Source organism: Pinus tabuliformis, chromosome 8, assembly GCF_031772625.1.
Source record: "Pinus tabuliformis cultivar Carrire ecotype Pingquan chromosome 8, CPIR1, whole genome shotgun sequence".
Lineage (NCBI taxonomy): Eukaryota > Viridiplantae > Streptophyta > Pinopsida > Pinales > Pinaceae > Pinus > Pinus tabuliformis.
The window spans coordinates 805,178,028-805,197,391 of record NC_142294.1 but is presented as its reverse complement, the minus strand read 5'-3'; the positions used below and the strand labels follow the sequence as shown (position 1 = coordinate 805,197,391).

Genomic DNA, 19,364 nt, shown 5'->3' with positions numbered 1-19,364 from the left:
TATAGGTATATATTATAATTCTATAAATGTTTTTAAATCAACTTAGTTCTATTTAATCATAGATTTATTTAGCATTGAAAGGGACAAATCTCTTAGGGTGCAAACCTTCATTTAAATTTTGCAATCTAAAGAGAAGTTTGCACCTGGAAAGATTTGATGTCTAGATACTTGATAGAGTTAAGACTAAAGATATAACAACTATACATAAATGCCATCTATAACATAAAACTAATAGCCTAAAATGAAACTAAAATGAAAATCCCCTATATATAAAAGTGGAAAAACATATAAAAATAAAAGAAAATCACAACAACATTAAAAAGAAATAATAAATATATATTTACTTTGTTATTTTAAATATCAATAAAAAAATTCAAATAAACTATTTTATATTGGTATTGAATTTAGGCTTGTGTGATCCATATCAAGTTTTTGAGACATGTTTTGAGCAATTAGTTCCAAATGAATCTCAAAAAATATTTTATATTGTATTTTAATAAAATAAACTATTAATACAATTTTCTACTTAATTTCTATTTTAACAAATCAATATTAAATTAAACCATACAAAATCATGTTAAAAAGCTTATTGATTAGCATATACAGTTAGTTTTTTTTTTTTTTTTAAAGACCATTATTAATAAGATAGAATCAAAATTACAGAGCAATTAATTCCAAAAGAATCTCAAAAAATATTTTATATTGTATTTTAATAAAATAAACTATTAATACAATTTTCTACTTAATTTCTATTTTAACAAATCAATGTTAAATTAAACCATACAAAATCATGTTAAAAAGCTTATTGAATAGTATATACAGTTTTTTTTTTTGTTTTTTCGATTAAAAAAAAACCATTATTAATAAGATAGTATCAAAATTACATACAGATTGAAGTTCCAATAACCAAAATATAACTTCTTACAGTGGAATAAACCTGAAGAAACCATGAATGATACCTAGCCTTTGTATGAAAAAAAATGGATGATACATAAGGAAAAGGCTTTGGCATCTTTGAGTAAAAACCATTTTTATTTTTTATTTTTAAATAATTTCAAATAACAATTAAACCGAAAGGAAAATATTTTTGATTTTATTTTTCAAACAATTTAAAGGGAAATGATTGCCGACTTTAGGATTGAATCCGGCTTTTCTAGCATTCAAATGACTCAAACAATTTAAAGCGTTTCAATATAAATTGAGTTAAAAGCATGTTCCCATTTATTATTCGAAAAATTCAATTCAACCTTGCTCTACGCACGCGGCATTCATTGATTTTCTTGAACGTATTTCGACAGGCAAGTTGCTCCTTTAATTTTAATAAATCTCTTGGAGTTGTCAGAGCCAGGGGTTGCATCCAGCGGTCTGAGATCTGCAAGAATTCTACATCTTTAATTATCCTTCCTTCCTGCGGATCTTGGAGTTTGATAGACGTTCTCGGTCACTTTAATTTACAGGAATCGGCGTTTTCTTTCCTCAAATGGTCAGTATTCTGCCTTTGCTTTAATTTTCCTTTAAAAGCTTAAAGGTCCACTGTTTTGGTGAAACAAATTCTGTTAGGGTCTTTCTTTGAAGGTTTTCTTTCATAATACTTGCAGGCGAGTGCATGTTCTGGGATGGCTGTCGGTGACGAATGCAAGTCAACATTCTTTGATCTGAAGAGGAAGAAGATATATCGCTTCATAATATTCAAGATTGACGAAAATGAAAATGAGGTCACGGTAGATAAACTTGGTGGCCCTGGTGAGAAGTATGATAGCTTTAGGGCTTCTCTTCCCGAGACAGAGTGTAGATACGCGGTCTATGACTTCGATTTTGTCACCGAAGACGACTGTCAAAAGAGCAAGATATTCTTCATTTCCTGGTAAGTATGCCAACGTTACTGTTAAGTTTTATTAATTTATTTCTTCATAATGAATTTTAATTATTAAGTCGTCGATTTAAGTGGAAGTTTTATTAATTTATTTCTTAGCAATGTATATTTTTTAGTTATGAAATGGTTATATTTTATGGCAGTTTTCTTGCTACATCTTCTTTCAAATATACTACATAGATTTTGACCTTCTTTCAAATATATTACATAGATTTTGACGTAATTTATTTTTGATGGGTATTTATTAAAAATGGACTAAAATTAGGCTTTTGATTTTCCTTAATCTATTTCATTTTGGCATACAATTTTTGCGTAAGAATCAGGAAGAGAATGACCATTTCTTCTTGAACACACTTATGTTATTTATGTCAAGTTTTTTTTTGTAGGTTTTGGGTGATCAACTGATCATTAAAGAGACTAAATTGTGTCGGCAATTGGTCTTCAAAAGACTAATTTCATGAAAAATTCTAAGGAACAAGTCCATGATCATAAAACAAAATTTTCGGAAAATTACAAGTTCTTGCAACTTCCTGTAATAGCTTAACGGTTTGACATGTTGCATGACAGATTAGAAAATTCGAAGTCTACACGTAGTTGGTCAACGCTGGTCAAACTCAGCTATTTTAGCAGAAATTCGAGAATTAATGAGCAGATTTGCTATATTTGAGATTTTGCATGTCATAATTCACTTTATCCCAGCAAGAGTCATTATCCATTTCCCATTAACCACATACACTTCATTATGTTTTCTTCAATCCTAACCCATCAATAAAACCAACAAAGCTCATCTATAAGCTTTTTGTTCCACTTTACATATTCATTGTCAGTTTCCTTTTTCCCACACTTGCAAATAAAATCTTGTTTCCATACACCATTGAGTCCATAGGCCTTGAGTCTAAATATTTTTTTAAAAACACCTTGAAGGTGCATGCCTTAAGGGTAAGCTATCATGCTGATAAACAAAGGGAATACATCAATGTCCCTTGTTCATCGTGTTGATTAATGGCATCCATCAGTGGCCACTAAGTTAACAATTTCTTGTTATGTTCAACACCGAAACATTTATTCACATGACAAGGATTGTGGCAAAGAGCGTTGAAGACTTGAAGACCAATCATTTTGTCATAAAGGAAGCAGAATTACATTCATTACTTTTCAGTTTTTGATGTAAATGACTTGAGGACAAGTCAATAAATAAGGCTGGGGGAGAAGTGTTAATTCTAAATTTTATATACCTTCTAAGCCTTATACATTTCCAGCCGCATTCAACAACAGATTTTGAACATTCAACAGAAGATCTAGCAGCAGATGCAACAACAATAAAAGATTCACTTTTTCGACTTCATCCACCATTTTCACAACCAAGTAAAGAAGACTATGATCAGAATTTTGCAGCCACACATGCAAAACTCTCATCCATTTTTGAAAGGGTAAGTTGAGGTATGATATTTTATAACTTTTAACTATTTAATTCCTTGAAAGCTAGAATGATAATTTTTGGAAAAAACTTCCTGTCCTCATTTCATAAAATTGCCAAAACCATTAGTTTGGGGGAGGGGTTAAATTTACATTCATACTTTGTCACATTCACATATCACATTCTAAAACCCATATACCATCAAAATATATTCACTATTACATGAGCATATAAATGGTTTTGTAAAAAGTACTTAAAATCTAATTGGATGCAACAAAATCATGGTTGTTACACAAGAACCAACCATGATGCATTCCAACAAAATACTTTGCAATAAAAATCAAATCATCATTATGAAAAGTTCATACATTAATACTGAATGCAACAAACAAAATATGGTTGAAACACAAGAACCAACCAAGTTGCAATTCATCAAAAACACTTTGCAAAACTTGTTGACACCTAATCCGAAACGGATGAGGTGAAGTCGGACAGTCATCTAGAAGATGAACTGATCCGTTTTGTATTTGTATAAATAAAGTGCTAGCTAATGAATAATATATCAATCAGTGTTTTCTCTCGTTCAATTGCTGGAGTTACCCTGGCCTGACATGGTATCAGAGCTCAGGTCCCAGTCCCTAAAATTAGCTGTAACTCCTGCTGGCTGCCTCTGCCTCTGCGCTCTCTGGCTTGAGCGTTTATCTGACACACCTCTGCTCCCTGACCTGCGCCCTCTGCCATTACGTACGTTGCTGCCAGTACGTTGAATCCAGCTGCAAGGCGCTTGACACTTCCTGGAAGGACGCTGCTAGACTCTTCTCATTACTGCGTGTTGGTGAAACTGAGGTATGCTAAGTGCTGTGGACTGCGTTGTTGTATTGAGGCTGTGACTGTATTTTAATGAAAGACTGCGTTTTTAAAGAACTGTGGTTTGAAGTATGGTGACTGCGTCATTGCCCTTCTGAAATCTGGAGCTGCGTTTTTTTTGTAAGACTGAGCTGAAGACTGCGCTGGCTGCGTATTTTAATGACCACTGCATGACTGTGTTTTGATGCCTCCATGTGCCTTCATGATCTGCGTCTGTTTGTAATGGTGTGACTACATTGATATATATTGAATGTTCACTCTGCGTATATATTAAATGTTGGTGCGTATATATTGTGATATATATATTGATTAATGCTGGCTGCGTATATATTGTGATATATATTGATATATAAAAAAAAGGCAGTGAGCGCCCTCATTCTTTGATTAAGCAGTGAGATCAATAAGGCATACATTGAAGTTGCTGCGTAGAGTAATGAGGAGTTACCATTGCTATAACCATTGAAGTTGCTGCGTAGAGTAATGAGGAGTTATGCGTTGAATAGTTTTTTAACATCAAAAACTGTGATATATATGTGCGCCCTTTTTTCAAAACAATGGTATATGCTGAGCACCCTCTTCTTTTGAGCAGTGATATATATATATGAGCGCCATTTTTTGTTTGATATATGTAAGCAGTGAGCACCCTCATTTTTTGTTAAACAGTGATATAGTGATATATGTGAGCAGTGAACACTATGTGAGTGCCCTTTGATTTTTAAACAGTGATATATGTGAGCAGTGAACAGTGTATTGAGCGCCCTTTGATTTTTGAACAATGATATATATATGTGAGCAGTAATATATATATGCTATGGAATGTTAGAAGAAAAATAAATGCATAAGGCTATTACATAAGATTTTTTTTCCAGCAGAAGTCTTGCTGTGACATAAGAATTTTTTTTCCCAGCAGAAGTTTTCTATCAACAGAAGTTTTTGGCAGAGATAATTTTTTTTTACAGAATGCATTCAATCATTTCAATGGTCGGAATAGTTCTCACTGGCAAGGAGAACTATCCTGAATGGTCTCGGATGGTGAAACACACCCTCATCTACAATGAGCTGTGGAAAGGTGTGTGTGTCGGAGAAGAAGACAGAGACCCTGTGCAGCCCACATCAGACAAAGAACTCGCCATTTGGGAAAACAAGAACAGCAAAGCCTTTGCATTGATTGCAGCATCTGTAAATGAGGAAGTAAGTCGTCATATTTCATCCTATTCCACTGCCTTTGAAGCTTTACAAAATCTCAAAGAACTCTATGATACACATTCTGCACTTGAAGTTGTTCAGCTCATGATTAAACTCTTCACTCTTGAACTGAAAAATAATGATCCTCTTACTCTTGCTTCTGAAATAAAGTCTATAGTGCATGACATTAAATCCACTAAGGTTGAGCTGGATATCTCTCTTATTGCCTTTCTCAAAGCACTATATCCTACCTACTCTAACTATCTTGAGTCTTTACAGGCAAATGGAAATCTTAAAGATATAACCTTTGACACTCTTGTGAAAAAGTTTGCTGAAAGAGAGAAAGCCTTTGGAAAGAAAACAGTCCCTGAATCTTCTGAAGAGATTGTTTTCCTTGCTCATAAAGAAAAGCAGCCTGCTCAAGATTCTACAAGAGGAAGAGGTGGACGAAGAGGAAGAGGAAGATACTTCAGAGGCAGGGGGGGCAGACGAAATGGATCACATGATGCTTCTACATGCAAGCTACCATGGGACAAAGTTGAGCAGAGAAGAAATCAGCAGAAAGGTAAAACTGATGACACAGACAAAGGTAAAGCATCTGAATCCGCTCACTATATTGAGGCACAATGTAACATTGGAGTAAATGAAGATTTGTTTAATGCTTCACTTGCTTCTTCGAAAAATGACTGGTTGCTTGATTCAGGAGCAACCTGTCATATGACTCATAGGAGAGATTTCTTTGAAGATTTCACTAACAATGTTGATGGAGCAGTATACTTTGCAGATCAGTCAAAAATCAATCCATCAGGGCTTGGCACAATCAGGCTTAAACTGCTTGGTCTTCCAGACTTTCTTCTGGATCATGTTCTATATCTCCCACAGCTGAAGAGAAACTTGCTGTCCCTGGTCCACATCCGCCAACAAGGTCACTCCATTCACATGTTTGATGGCAAGCTTGAGGTAAGAAAGGCATCTGACCACTCACTTGTCATGAGGGGTATAGAAGAAGAAAGACTCCTTAAACTGCAAGGAACCTCTGCTCATGCACAACATTTCTCATATATTTCTCATCATGAAGAAGGTGCACTTTCATCAAGTTTATTATGGCATGCTAGATTTGGACATTTAAACTATGATAGTCTCCGCTTGTTGAAGAAAAATGGTGTTGCTGGTTTGCCTACAATTCCTAGAAAACATAAACAATGTGATGCTTGCATTCTAGGAAAGCACAACAAACAGTCTTTTCATGATTCACATTCAAGAGCACATAGGAAGCTTGAACTTATTCATTCAGATTTATGTGGTCCAATGCCTGTTTCTTCTGCAAATGGAAATAAATATATCATGACATTTATTGATGATTACACCAGAATGTGTTGGGTTTACTTATTGAAGAACAAATCTGATGCTTTTCAAACATTCAAGAATTTTCATAAGTGGATTGAAAATGATGCACAATCTCATATTGGGTCTATTCGCACTGATAATGGAAAAGAATATACATCAAATGAATTTGAACACTATCTTCGCCAACATGGGATTAAACATCAAACAACTGTGCCTTATAATCCTCAACAGAATGGTGTAGCTGAAAGAATGAACATAACAATTTTTAATATGGTACGTTCCATGCTTTTCTTCAAAAATGTAAAGACAATGTTTTGGGCTGATGCTGTTCTATGTGCTGCATATATAAAGAATAGATGTCCATCTAGTGCTATAAGAAACAAGACTCCTTATGAATTGTGGTATGGACATGTTCCTTCGGTAAAACATCTCAGGATATTTGGTTCCACCTGTTATGCTTTAATACCAAAGGTACATAGAAACAAACTTGGTGCTAGAAGTCGTAAGTGTATCTTCATGGGGTATTCAAACACATCTAAAGCATACCGCCTTTATGATGAAGTAAATAAAAAGTTTGTTTTATCTAGAGATGTCATTTTTCTTGAATCATCCAAATCTGACAGTGTTGTTGAGCGGCAACTTGATCGCTTGGATAGATTCACAAAACCGAAATCATTTCAAGAGTTTGATAATCAGATTCCACATCTTGAAGGGGGGATTCCTATACTAGATCAACATGTGGAATCTTCTTCTGAAGAACAACCTCCCCTGCATGACACTCCAACAACGGATGATGCTTTAAGTGATGTAATTGATAGAATTGGGAGACTCAATCTTGATTCAGACCCAACTCAATCAACAGAACAACCTGGACCATCTCAGAAAGGTCCTCCAAAGTGGCTAACAAAGACACTTGAAAGTGTTCATCCTGATGAAATTGGAAAAACAGGAACCAGAAATTCAAACCGACAAGATGGAGGTGATGTAGATAACTCTAATTCACCTGTTGATATGGATGTTACTTATGATTGTGAATTGAACTTGTCTACAGATTTTGAACCAACTTCCTTCAAAGAAGCAGCTTCTCATGATGAATGGAAAGAAGCGATGCAGAAGGAGTATGATGCCCTCATAAAGAATGGCACTTGGAAGCTGGTTGATCCTCCATTTGGAACCAAACCAATTGGCTGCAAGTGGGTCTACAAGAACAAGTACAAAGCTGATGGCTCACTTGACAAGCAAAAATCTAGGCTTGTGGCAAAAGGTTTTGCACAGAAGGAAGGGGTTGATTATGAGGAAAATTTTGCTCCCACAGCAAAATGGGCCACCATCCGGACACTCTTTGCACTAGCTGCTCAGAACGGTTGGAAAGTCCATCAAATGGATGTAAAAATTGCATTCTTGAATGGAGATCTAAAAGAGAATGTTTTTATGTCCCAGCCTGAAGGATTTGCTGTGAAAGGACATGAACACAAAGTATGCAAACTTGTGAAGTCCTTGTATGGCCTCAAACAAGCACCTCGAGCCTGGTATGAAAAACTAACTGAGCATCTTCTGAAACTCAACTTCAATCATTTTGATCTTGATGATGCAACTCTATTTGTCAAGAAAGTTGGCAAAACAGTTGTATATCTTGTGGTATATGTAGATGATCTTTTAATGACAGGGAACAATGAAAGCTATATTGCATCCATAAAGAAAGAATTAGGAAATTTTTTTGAAATGACTGATTTGGGCTATGTTCATTACTATCTTGGCATTGAAGTAACCCAACATCCAAAGTCCATATTTCTTTCTCAAAAGAAATGCATTGGAGATTTGTTATACAGATTTGGCATGACAGAGTGCAATCCCCTTTCTACTCCAATGGAACAAAACTTGAAGCTCACATCTACTGAAGGAAAGGAATTTGAGGATGCAACAAAGTATAGACAGCTTGTAGGAAGTCTCATCTACCTCACTACTACCAGACCAGACATTTCATTTGCTGTTGGAATCCTCTCCAGGTTTATGCAAAGGCCTTGTGAGGGACATTGGTCTGCTGCAAAAAGAGTTCTAAGGTACTTGAAGGGAACTCAAGACCTTGGAATCAAGTATACACAGGTGGACGACTTCAACTTGATTGGATACTCTGATTCAGACTTCGATGGAGACAAAGAAACTGGGGTATCTACTTCAAGATATGCTATGAGTCTTGGATCAGGAGCTGTCTCCTGGAGATCACGCAAACAATCAGTACCAGCAGATTCCACAACAGAAGCAGAATACGTGGCAGCAGCTGAAGCAACGAAAGAAATTGTGTGGCTCAGGAAAATTCTTGAAGATTTGCAGGTAAAACAAATACAATCAACTCCACTCATGATTGATAACACATCTGCAATAAAGTTGGCCAAGAACCCAAAGTTCCATGATCGTACTAAGCACATCAATACTAAATATCATCTGATCCGACATCATGTTGAGGCCAAAACAATCCATCTCCGTCATTGTTCCACAAACGAGCAAATTGCAGACATCTTCACCAAAGCGCTTGGAAGAGAAAAGCTTGAAAGATTCAGAATGATGCTTGGACTCACCAACATCCCTTCAGATTAAGGGGGGGAATGTTGACACCTAATCCGAAACGGATGAGGTGAAGTCGGACAGTCATCTAGAAGATGAACTGATCCGTTTTGTATTTGTATAAATAAAGTGCTAGCTAATGAATAATATATCAATCAGTGTTTTCTCTCGTTCAATTGCTGGAGTTACCCTGGCCTGACAAAACTTAAGTAAATAATATCATGCAAAGTTTAAGCCAAAGCTCAAGTATAAAAAATAATGGAATAGATTGCATGAGGACATGCAATACCATCAGTTTGGGGTTATGTTGGGCCTAAGAATTATCCTTAAAATTCATCTACTCTCACTCCATTCAACATTCACTTTCTCTCCATTCACACATTTTCTCACCTATATTCCACCACCATGTCATCACATTAGCTTCACTACCACATTAAATGGGTTACCATTGTGTTTTCCAAAACATTATTAATTCTTAGTATTTTTAAGAAAATTTGTGGTTAAACTTTAGAAAATAATATCCATATACTTATACCTAACAATTATAATGAATTTGTTGACATGTGTAGGTACAAAAGAAGCTTCTAAGGCACCCTTATGTGACACTCTATGTTTAAATTCAAATTTGAGGAGATCATGGACCTCATGGAGAAGATCATGGAGGATAGGGTTATGTGTCACCATTGGTTGAGAGATATGTGGATTTGAAGAGGGAATAGTGGACCATCATTATGTGTTTGTTATCTCATCTTGTTGTATAAATAGGAGTGTTATATCCTTCATTTGTAACTTTGAAATTTAGAATTTAGAATTGAGAAGTTAGATTTTAGTACCTTAGGATCTTATAAGTTTGTAATGAGAAGTTAGAATTTGGAATCATTGTAATGGAGATTTTAGAACTTCTTGGAATGTAGAACTTGTAATTTCAAATTGCGATTAAAGATAAATAAAATGGAGCTTCCTTGATCTTCTTGTTATCGGGAAAACTAGTGTCCATTAAGAGCTACTAGTCCCACTAAGATGGGTAGCTATCTTAGAAACAAACAAACCAAAGTTACTTGTGTTTTCCTTTATGAGAGATAGATGAGAGAGAAGCAGAGAGTACCAACCTTAGTATTTCGCTAGTCTCCTTTCTTGTTTCCTCTCTCCCTTGATAGAGCTTTCACCACTCCTTTCTCACTTGTCATGCTTCAAAGAACACCTGTAGAGTCAAAGCAACAAAATACCATCAAAGCATAGAGATCTATAACCATAAACAATATAGGATCATATGTACATTAACCATATCAAATGCATATATAAATACAAGATTCAGAGATATACAAGTATATGGAGGAAAACTCAAATAGCTTTACTGATAGAAGTAGTAGAAGAGAGGATTACAACCAAGCTATCTAATCCAGCGTCATCCTCCTAGCATGAAAGCCCTCTTCACCTCATAAAAAGCAAGATCACCCAACAATACAATGTCTCAAAGAGAAACCAACAACACTTTATTTCAAATTACAAAATTCTAGCCTCTGGATCTCTAGGATGAGGGATCCATATATAGATGTTTGCAGGAGAGTGAGTCAGATTTTGGGATTTTGATTAGTGTCATTTCACTGATAGTTCTTGGTTCCACTTGGAGATTTTATGATCTATTACTCATCACTGGGCAAATTCAGAGAGGCAAGTGTCATATGAGCAGTTTCTAGAAGATTCTTTGAGTTTCCACCTAGCAAATTGCCTCAGCCATTTGTCTACTCTCACTCATCACACCCTACAAAAGGAATTTTAGTATGCATCGCACCTATTGTGTGCAGCAGGTGAGATGCATCGTACCCTCAGCATGGAGTAGTCTGTATGGTCCAATTTTGACTAGTTCTGAGCAGTTTTTCAAGGAGAATTTCTGGGAAATGATGCAATCAGTTGACCTTGATCCTTTAGGGTATGAAGCAACACTTTTAGGGGTTCTAGAGCCCTTGGTTTATTGACATATGTGATTGGGGTTTCGGTGCCCAAATATGTCTACAATAGTTGCCCCCTAAAGCATGAGGTCGTAAATCTTCTGATGTTAGGTGAAATGCTTTATCATGAGGATCCGAGGTTTTTCGAACTAGAAGGTGACCTGTAATAAGATACAATACAATACATTATCTTTATAATATTTTCATGATCTAGCTGAGGGGGGCATTCCCATGCTCAGCTTTATAAATTCATTTTCATGTACATAGGACAAATAATCGTCTGTGTGGCAGACTGATGATTCTGTTAGAGTCATCATCCCTTAGCCTGAATGATTATTTGTGCAGCTATGATGTACATTTGATGTCTTCATTTTCCTGAATATATCGCAACCCGGATGGATTGAACTAGATCCGGGGTCTTCAAACTCGTTCAATATTCACCCGAAGTACAAGTCGATCCATGTGAAAATATGTTCTAATGTCAAACATGGAAATACATCACCTGATTACCAGCCAATGATGTAAGCTGTTAACAGGCGCGAGAGGAATCACCGATAATGATGATGACCCTCAAGGTACTATAGTACAATTCACGTGGTGTGAATACATGAGTCGATGTCAAACACCACACAAAATCTTTTAGTTGAAGGCCATTGATGTAAACCTGTCGCTGGAAGTGAAAAACTTGCCATTGAGGCATGCAAGCTTCAAAGCACTGAAAGGGTTGTTCTTAATTCAACTTCTTGGATAATGAGCTGATGTTGACGAGAAGTGACCCATCATAGGAGGGCCTTAATGAATCCCACATCTATGACATGGAACAGAGAAAATGATTTTGTAAAGGTGAAAACAATCCGATGATACAAGGTTCAGGGTCGTAGTCATGAAAGAATGGAGCGTTAAGGTATTGCAGTGGATGAGATGTTAGTTGGTTTGGTGAATTCTCTAAGTGAATTCTCTTCAACATATCAGCAACACTAGAATGTATTGGTAGTGTTAACCCCAAAATGGATAGTATGGAGGACCAATGGTGATACGACCGATGAACGGAATAACCCAACCCGACTCAATCACGGTGATGGAGAGAAAGTGTCATGTTCAAGAGCGACCTGCTACCAATGAAGTTATTCAAGTTTTCTTCCCTTTTTCCTCAGTCATTGTTGACCAGTACCTCTTTATTTTTTTCAAGCTTGAGGAGGATAACATATGCTTGTTCTATAATTTGCCCTTCGGGCAAACCTGTTGCTATGTTTTAGCGAGCCTAGCGACAGTGAAACTCGCTCTTGTCTAAATGGACAAGTTTATAGCTATTGTTTTAACGAGTTTAACGACAAAGATAACTCGGTCATTTTCAATTTTAGAGAGACTAAAAAGAGACGGAAAGGAAACTCCAGTAGTCATTTTCTGTAGTATAATCCCTTAAGTCCGAAAAAGTATAAAATAATACCAAAGGGATGAATTTTCTGATCACTTTTGCGAGCCGAAAAAGACAAGCGCTCGATTTTTTTGTGTAATGATTCCTCAGGTCCAAAAAGATTAAAATATAGAGGAGGGATGGCACTTCCAATGACTTTAACAAGCTGGAGAGGCCAATTGCTCGACAATCTTTTCATATTTTACGAGTCTAAAAAGAGATTAATGGAGACTCGTTTTTTGAGGAGTGAGTGATGTTTTTGGAAAGAAATTGGTTCCAAGTAAGGTTTGGAACTTTTGAATCACGACAATGTAAAGAAGGTGGCTAATAGAATCACTCGTTGCAACTGTTCCTCAAAAGGGTAAACAATCAATTGGAGGCGTATGATCGGCTAAAAAATAATGGAGGTGATAGTAAGAACACAACAAAGGTTCAAAATTTGATAGCTATGCAATCACAAAGGTTATTTACTGAAGGTGGATTCATTTTTTAATGAGCTTGAACTCTCGGGGAACATATGCTCATTGCTAGGTTTATTTTTTAATGAGCTTGAACTTGGCGTAAACTTGCTCATGCTAGTCGTATAATATGTTTCTCATTAGTAGGTTCATTTTTTAGGGATCCTTCCCCATGCGCAACTTTACTCCAGAGCCGTTTGTATGCAAGTTAGGAATGACAAACTATTGTCTTAAGGGTTAAAGAACTACTAAGGTTAGGTAGGATAGACTTTCGGTGGGAAACAGTCTCCTTTGCTTTATCGTTTCCATTGGTCCTGGCAAAGGTGAATGGTGGATCAAACCAATCACCTAAGTCAAGCAGTTAAAGTTAGTAAAACTATGGGGTTAGAGTTACGCTGGTCATTTTTCACTTGTGTACAAAAAGGTTTGCATGCCCCCAAGTATAAATAAGAGTAAAGTTTCCAGGTTACCATATGGAAGTTCTTGCATTAGCAAGATTGTTCCATCCGCATAGCAGACAAAACACTTCCTTGGCTTTGTCCATCAAAATGGACAAAGGTGAATGGTGTTAGTTCCAATCACATAACCTTTGACGAGGAAATGATATTTCCAGACTAATCCCATTTTCCTAAACGGACGGGTGTGTTAGATTGGTCATATATCCTACGAGGAAAAACATCTTATATCTGGGGTTTTCCTGCCAAAGCAGACCAGGGCGCATGCCCCTAGGTTTAGTCACATTCACCGAATCACTCGCGCTCATCAGGTGGATGGACTGGAGGTTGATGAGACATTCCTTGTGTAAAGAGACCAGTTAGGGATGGAATTTCACTAGTAGATGTGTATGAACCAGGGAATGAAATTTGGTCAACTAATTGGACCATTCTGCCTTCATATGGAAAACACATCACCCGAAAGAGTGAGAAAACAATAGCTCCCATGCTGTAAATGTAGTCACGCCCAAGGAGTAGATTGTAATCTAGTGGCCCTTGGACTACCATCACGTTTAGATGAACGGTTTTCCTTCTCAAAGTAATAGGCACATTTGGAAGGATCCCTAATGGTCAACTGGTTTCTTTATTGAAGGCTGACAGATTTCGAATCTCAGGCAGAAGCGATGGCGAACCAAGTGATTTCCAAGAAATTGATGAAAGGATAGTCACAAAAGCCCCTTCATCTATGATAGTACCAGCCATGATCATTCTGTAAGCTTGTACTATGATTCGAAATGGTACATTAGATGGTAGGCGGGGTCTCCGACTAGATTGCTTGGAGGAGGGACCGAATAAATGGCCGGATGAATCTCTGACGAACTTCCTTCCTGCAGTAAAGGAATGGGTAAATTGTCCCCATGTTCATCAGATTCTATGTTAACAAAAAGAATTTGAACGGTGTCATTCCCATTCTCTTTGGTGACTGTATCATTTGAAGGTGGACCCTCTAAAGACAAGATTGGGTCGAATTTTGTCTCGACCTGTTGACTTTGGTCCAGTGTGGACTCAAAGGGTTTATCTTCAATGATAGATGCTTTGACCAACAATTGAGGTGTGTCAGTCAGATTTTCAACTAGCGATGGACTTGGCAAGAGTTTCTTGTATCTAGGAGGAAGTCGCTGTGGTGAAGCAGGACGGTTATCCAAGATTCTTTTAGCTTTGTCCAAGAAGGGACAATGGTGGAGGGCATGATCGACTTCACATAGCCTACAAGGAAATTTAGATCTTCCTTTTTGTCCATTGACTTCATTTTCACTAGTTGATGGTGTACTCTCAACATGATCGTTAGAGGTTGAAGACACCAGATTGTGCAAATGGGGAGACCAGTCCCTTAAGATCCGCAGGATGCAGGGACAATCTTGATGATAGTGGTCTCCCTTGCAAATGACACATGGAGATTTAGGTTTGGAAGGTGCAGTGTGTGGATTTTCACCAGATGAGGGTTGCCCCCTTTCGCCATTGGCTTCTTCTTCTTCTCCTTCCCTTTCTTCTTCTTCTCAGTTACTTGGTTTTTAGTGTTACTAGTTTCACCAAGTGAAGAGGAAGAAGGAGAGGGAGAAACAAAAGAAGTAGAAGGTGGGGGAGCAACTTTAGTATCATCTAATTTCTAATTTGGTTGTTGAAGATTTACAGTGTTTTGAATGACAGAGGTTGAGAAAAGCTAGACTGGCAGGCCAATTGTGAGTCCTGGAAGGGACAATGTAGCCATGTGTGGAGCACCAACATCTCCCCAAGAGGAGAAGGGACTAGGATTTCCCCCCAAGGGGGAATCCTTGATTGGTAGACTCCATTTTCTCAACCTAAGACCAACGAGGGAACAATGATGTTATTCCGAATCAAAATAAATTTTATGACGCTTTGACACAACTTGCTTTTTCATTTTTTAAGAGTCGAGAAAAAGCTAAAGATGATTCTAGTCGCCTTCGATTTTTAATGAGCCTAAAGTGACAAGTGCTTAGATGGAACTTTTCTTTTAAGGAGTCTAAAAAGGAATCAAAGTGACTACTCTAAAAATCTAGAAAGAGGGATTACCAAAACAATCACAAAACTACAAAATACTTTTTACGTACGGCAGTCAATCTTCCCGAATGATGTGTTCAATGCATTGTGATTGATAGGGCGGCAGACACGGCTTCCTAAGGATAAAGGATATAGCCTATTGTGGTCTCCCAATATATACTCGACGGTACGTGGGAGAACAAGTCCGTACTGGCACTTGTCGTATCAAAGAGGAGGAATCACCCGACCTACAATGAAAACGATGTTACCAGGATTTACAACGCCGAAATATGTCTCTAGCCTAGACTTCTAGATGTTGTGCGTTAGGTTCCAAAGCGTGTTTATGTTCATTGGAGTTTATTTTACAGTTTTTCTTTCTTAAGAAGTTTGCCTTTAAGGTTCACCGCGTGATGTAGATATACAATTCCTAAATATGCAATCTAAGATGATAAATAGTTGTTTACTTTCTTTTAGCAATGAAAATCCTAGCTACTAAGGAAAGAGAAATAAAATTCTTTCAACATAGAGCAGTGAGCACCCACTAGATGCACTTTTCCTAAATAAATTTCCACATGCAATATAAATACAAATGCACATGCATGTATTTGTTTTTCAGTTTCCTTAATGTGAGAATGACAAAAAGAAAACTAAGTACAGATCTGAACTATTTTCTTTCAAAGCAACAGTGCTAACAATTTTCTCTTTTCAAAACGAAAGGAATACTAAGACGACACTTTGCAATTTCGAATTTAAAACTGCTTTCGACACTTGAAATACTAATAATTTCAAAATCAAGCACAATGGCAAAAGTGTAATCGACTATCTAAAAGAGGAAGACTTTATGACAGTCTTTTTCTTGACTGAAAACAATCATTGTGACACTTTCAGATCAAAAGATGATAGTTCGATTAAGCTACTATTTGTAAAGGAGAACTGTAAATGATGAAAAATACATTAAAAAAAATTCACAATTCTTTATTAATGGAGGCTGAATAATGCAAAGGAAGAAGGTTCCAACAGTGATATACTGATCATAGACAACAAAGCTACTGAATAAAGCTGAAGACAATGAAGAAAAGAGAAAAATCTGGAGGTAGAAACAGTCTCACTCAATCATCGCACTGTAACATAGGGAAATAGGGATGCATCTCACATGTAACACACAGGAGGTGCGATGCATCCAGTTTGCCAATAGGAGACAGTGCGATGGTCCAGGGACAAGACTGAGCTTGGTTTTCACTCACAGTTTGCAGCTAAGTTCAAGGGTTTAGGCTGAGCTTTTGATAGGCAATAAACACAAAGTATAGGGGCTAATCTAATGAGGTTATTTGAGCTACCACTAGGGAACTTAGGATGTTTGCAAGTCATATGTTCAGTTGATAAACTACTCGGAGATTGACTAAAGTAGCGTTGATCTAATTTGCAGTTGCATAGCAAAAGTAGTTGGAAGGGTAGCTGGCTTAACTTCAGGCTCCGTCTGTAGTTTATAAAGTAAACAACAGTAACAATACAAACAAACTATTCGCTCCCCAACAGAGTCACCATTTTGTTATCGGGAAAACTAGTGTCCATTCAGAGCTGCTAGTCCCACTAAGATGAGTAGCTATCTTAGAAACAAACAAACCAAAGTTACTTGTGTTTTCTTTTATGAGAGATAGATGAGGGAGAAGCAGAGAGTACCAACCTCAGTCTTTCGCTAGTATCCTTGCTTGTTTCCTCTCTCCCTTGATAGAGCTTTCACCACTCCTTTCTCACTTGTCTCGCTTCAAAGAACACCTGTAGAGTCAAAGTAGAAAAATACCATCAAAGCATAGAGATCTATAACCGTAAACAATATAGGATCAGATGTACATTAACCATACCAAATGCATATATAAATACAAGATTCAGAGATATACAAGCATATGGAAGAAAAATCAAATAGCTTTATTGATAGAAGTAGTAGAAGAGAGGATTACAACCAAGCTGTCTAATCCAGCATCATCCTCCAAGCATGAAAGCCCTCTTCACCTCATAAAACGCAAGATCACCTAACAATACAATGTCTCGAAGAGAAACCAACAACACTTCCTTTCAAATTACAAAATTCCAGCATCTGGATCTCTAGGATGAGGGATCCATATATAGATGTTTGCAACAGAGTGAGTCAGCTTCTGAGATTTTGATTAGTGTCATTTCACTGATAGTTCTTGGTTCCACTTGGATATTTTATGATCTCTTACTCATCCCTCGGCGAATTCAGAGAGGTAAGTGTCATATGAGCAGTTTCTAGAAGATTCTTTGAGTTTCCACCTAGCAAATTGCCTCTGCCATTTGTCTGCTCTCGCTCATCGCACCCTACAGAAGGGATTTTCAGTATGCATCGCACCCTTTGTGTGTAACAGGTGAAATGCATCGCACCCTCAGCATGGAGCAGTCTGTATGGTCCAATTTTGACCAATTCCGAGTAGTTTTTCAGGGAAAACTTCTGGGAAATGATGCAATCAGTTGACCTTGATCCTTTAGGGTATGAAACAACACTTTTAGGGGTTCTAGAGCCCTTGGTTTATTGACATATGTGATTGGGGTTTCAGTGCCGAAATATGTCTATAACAGTTGCCCCCTAAAGCATGAGGTTGTAAATCTTCTAATGTCAGCTGAAATGCTTTATCATGAGGATCTGAGGTTTTTCGAACTAGAAGGTGACCTGTAATAAGATACAATAAAATACATTATCTTCATAATATTTTCATGATCTAGCTGAGGTGGGCATTCCCATGCTCAGCTTTATAAATTCATTTTCATGTACATAGGACAGACAATCATCTATGTGGCAGACTGATGATTCTGGTAGAGTCATCATCCCTTAGCTTGGATGATTATTTGTGCAGCTATGATGTACATTTGATGTCTTTATTTTCTTGAATATATTGCAGCCCAGATGGATGGAGCTAGATTTGGGGTCTTCAAACTCGTTCAATCTTTGCCCGAAGTACAAGTCGATCCATGTGAAAAGATGTTCTGATGTCGAACATGGAAAGACATCACCTGATTACCAGCCAATGATGTAAGCTCTTAATAGGTGCGAGATGGATCACCGATAATGATGATGACCCTCAAGGTACTGCAGTAAAATTCATGTGGTGTGAATACATGAGTCGATGTCGAACACCACGCAAAATATTTCGGTTGAAGGCTGTTGATGTAAACCTGTCGCCGGAAGTGAGAAACTCACCATTGAAGCATGCAAGCTTCAAAGTACTGAAAGGGTTGTTCTTAAGTTGACTTCTTGGATAATGAGCTGACGTCGACAAGAAGTGACCCGTCATAAGAGGGCCTTAATGATTCCCACATCTATGACATGGAACAGAGCAAATGATTTTGTGGAGGTGAAAAGAATCCGATGATACAAGGTTCAGGGTGGCAGTCATGAAAGAATGGAGCATTAAGGTATTGTAGCAAATGAGACGTTAGTTGGGATGGTGAATTATCTGAGCGACTTCTCTTGAACATATTGATGACACTGGAATGGATTGGTAATGTTAACCCCAAAATAGATGGTACGGAGGACCAATGGTGATATGACCGGTGAACGGAATAACCCAACTCGACTCAATCACGGTGATGGAGGGAAAGTGTCATGTTCAAGAGCAACCTGCTACCAATGAAGTTATTCAAGTTTTCTTCCCTTTTTCTCCAGTCATTGCTGACCAGTACCTCTTTATTTTTGTCAAGCTTGAGGAGGATAACATATGCTTGTTCTATAATTTTCCCTTCGGGCAAACCTGTCGCTATGTTTTAGTGAGCCTAGCGACAGTGAA

The 19,364-nt window shown here is 37.3% G+C and overlaps 1 pseudogene; it reads left to right on the top strand.

Annotated features, from left to right (window-relative positions):
- The first annotated feature begins 1,604 nt into the window (after window positions 1-1,604).
- LOC149238035 (actin-depolymerizing factor-like) overlaps window positions 1,605-19,364 on the top strand; it is a 65,166-nt pseudogene continuing 47,406 nt past the window's right edge.